At 35.6% G+C, this 3,105-nt stretch overlaps 1 long non-coding RNA gene across 1 annotated transcript; it reads right to left on the bottom strand.

Annotated features, from left to right (window-relative positions):
* Nucleotides 1-492: 492 nt before the first annotated feature.
* On the bottom strand, nt 493-3,105 carry LOC147818236 (uncharacterized). Its single transcript, XR_015438185.1, has 2 exons — nt 3,002-3,105; nt 493-2,893 (listed from the first exon to the last, which is right to left on the bottom strand). It is a non-coding gene; the product is annotated as an uncharacterized LOC147818236 (long non-coding RNA).

The following is a 3,105-nucleotide window of genomic DNA, read 5'->3' as shown; positions in this document are numbered from 1 at the left end:
GCATAAAAATTTCAAAAAACGTCATAATATATTATGGCAGAAAATGTCAAAAATACATCATAGTATATTAAGGCATAAAAGTTCATAAAATTGTCATATTATGGTCAGGCAAGAGACGAAATAATATAATTAGCCATAAAAATGCCAAAGAAGATCTTAGTATAGTATGGCAGGAAATGTCAAAAATACATCATAGTATAATAAGCCATAAAATGTCATAAAAACGTCATAGTATGGTCAGGCATGATCCGAAATAATATAATTAGGCATACAAATGTGAAAAAACGTCATAATATATTATGGCATAAAATGTCAAAAAATGTCATAATATATTATGGCATAAAATGTCAAAAATACATCATAGTATATGAAGGCATAAAAGGTCATAAAATCGTCATAGTATGGTCAGGCATGAGACGAAATAATATAATTAGCCATAAAAATGCCAAAAAAGATCTTAGTATAGTATGGCAGAAAAATGTCAAAAATATATCAAATAACAACAACAATGAGTTTTATTTATACAGCACTTTTCAAAACACAGTGACAAAGTGCCTCCACAAGACAAGACAAAATTTGGGACAAACACTAAAACATGAATTATAATAAACAACAAGTTTAAAGGCTTTACATCATTTGCAGGAGAGAATAATGACAATGAGGTTCAGTAAAGAAAATGAGATGAAACAGTCTACAATAATTCAATTAATCTACAGGGAAAGTATTATTACTTAATATAACAATACAATAATATAAACATATAAATAGTAATAATTAAAAAAAAGTGTCATAAAATAGTTAGCTGTTCAAATGTTATAAAAATATCAAACTATACTAAGGCAAAAAAAATAAACAAATGTTATAGTATAATAAGGCATAATAACATCTTACCCTATCACATCTATACTATCACATTGTATGCCTTACGTATAGTAAGGCATACAATGTGATAGTATAGTAAGGCATAAAATGTCATAATTTGTCATACTATAGTAAGGCATAAAAACGTTACAAGATGTCATACAATATTAACGTCATAATAAAGTATGGCACCAAAATCTTATTAAGAATGTTACAGTATAATAAGGCATGAAATTGTCAAGAAACATCATGGTTTAGTAAGATATAAAAATTTTAAAAAACGTCAAAATTAGGATTTTTTTTTTTTTGCCTTATCATACAGGAAAGAAAAAAAAATAAAAATAAATAATAATAATAATTTCATGTTCTTTAAAATTGTTAACAAAAGTCCGTAAAATGACTGAATTAACAGCGAAACTTCTATTTTAAGCATTATGCCAATAATCATGCATTACATTTATTTCCCATTTCTGTAAAGACAAATTACTGTATTATTCATACAGTATTTGTTCTGCTTTCTTAAATTACAGGAATTATCTGTAATTAAAAATGCAGCTTGTTATTATAAAAGTTAACGTCCATACTAACAATTTAAAGTTTTTCTTCTGTAATTTTAGGGAAAATCTTTTTTGTTTTACATTTATGTGACTTCTACATTCAAACTTTGTGATTCTGAATGCAAATGTAGCACAAGTCTGATCAAAAAGTCTGAAGTACTGGAATGTATCCCAGCATGCACTGGGAGGAAAGCAGGAAAATGGTTTCCACCACCACCACACACAGACAAGTTAGAGTCCTCAATTAATTAAATGTGCATGTCTTTGTTTCTAGTAATCAGAGTCCCTGAAGGAAACACAAGGAGAACATGCAACACTGCAAGAAAGAACCAGGGTTGAAGCTGAACTCAGGTGCTTCTTGCTGTTGTCTTCCTTTCTAGACTTTACTAGGCTGTGCACCATATACCATAAAAGAAAACAGTACAAACTTCACAATGACCAATTTATTTGTTGTGGCCATTAGATTCCATCAGCTCAGGGAACCTTTTTCAATAAACTAGATCTTCGGTCGGTCCGCAAACACATGAGCTAGATGAGCTACATGAGCTGTACTACACTGACAACTGCTTCACAATCTGAACTCAATGTGCAGTTCACACTAAAGAGTGTGTAAGGTGAACACATCCGTCTCTGAGGTCACAGCATCACATCTATGAAGAGTCTGGTTCTGCTCCAGGTTGCAGTTCTGGTGGGTCAGTTCCATCTGTTTCCTACTGAACACTGTTTTCATTTTAAACTGGTCAATACTTTCACCTGTGAAGGTGGTGACTGAGCTAGAGCTGAACACATTCTGCTCTTCAAATGTTGTTACTGTCATCTATCAACAACAGTAGAAATGAAGTAAAAGGCAAGAAACTGAATCTGTGAACACTGAGGACAGAGAATAATAAACAACTAGAAAATTCCTGGAGAAATTTTGAATGTTCCTGCTGCTTGGTGCGTGAACTTCACTCCTCTCGTTTCAATCTACACAAAGGACGTCACTTTTGGTTTCATTCATGTCGTAGAGACTCATCCTGACACTGACCTCAGTCATTATTTTTACATTTCTACTATAATTTATACTTGTTACTAAATAAGATTCATCCAGTTCTCTTCTGGGTTGGCCACACTTGCTGCAGATGTATGACGTTGGCAGCCGGAGGGGTTTTTCCTCCAGGCAGCGGCCCACGCTCTGCCACAGCAGCTTCAGGTCACCTTCCTCTTCCTGTAGGCTCTGGTCCTGGGTACAGGTAGTCCAGGCAGAGGAGGTGGATGAACAGAAGAGGAGAGTGGTGCTGGAGTGAGGGGAGGACCAACAGCACTGGATGAGGGGCCATGCTGTTCATTCTCTGGAGGAGGAGGAGGAGAAGGAGTAGGCAGACCCCTGCTGGAGGGCCCAGGCTGCTCATCTGGGACATTTAAGTTAAAAGGCTGTCCTTGTCCCACCTGTACCAAGGACAGACCCTTTGCTGAAGGGAGAGTCTGGCCAGCACCTGGAACACACAGACAAACACAGACTGTTTTAGGATTTTCAGCTTTCATTAAAAGATAAATCACAGAACAGATTACAACACACCAAAAGCTTTATGACAAACTCTGACCACTGAGTCCTCAATTCAATTCAAAGAGCTGGATGTTGATCTGAGCCATCAACCTGGGGCTGGCCAGCACTGCCTCTCTGATGCCACATGATCCTTGAGACTGA

The sequence above is a fragment of the Seriola lalandi genome, unplaced genomic scaffold, assembly GCF_002814215.2.
Source record: "Seriola lalandi dorsalis isolate HSWRI2012SDOR001 ecotype SW California unplaced genomic scaffold, Sedor1 jcf7180002054675, whole genome shotgun sequence".
Taxonomy (NCBI): Eukaryota; Metazoa; Chordata; class Actinopteri; order Carangiformes; family Carangidae; genus Seriola; species Seriola lalandi.
Note: the sequence above shows the minus strand (reverse complement) of the source record. Positions and strands in the feature narration are given on the sequence as shown.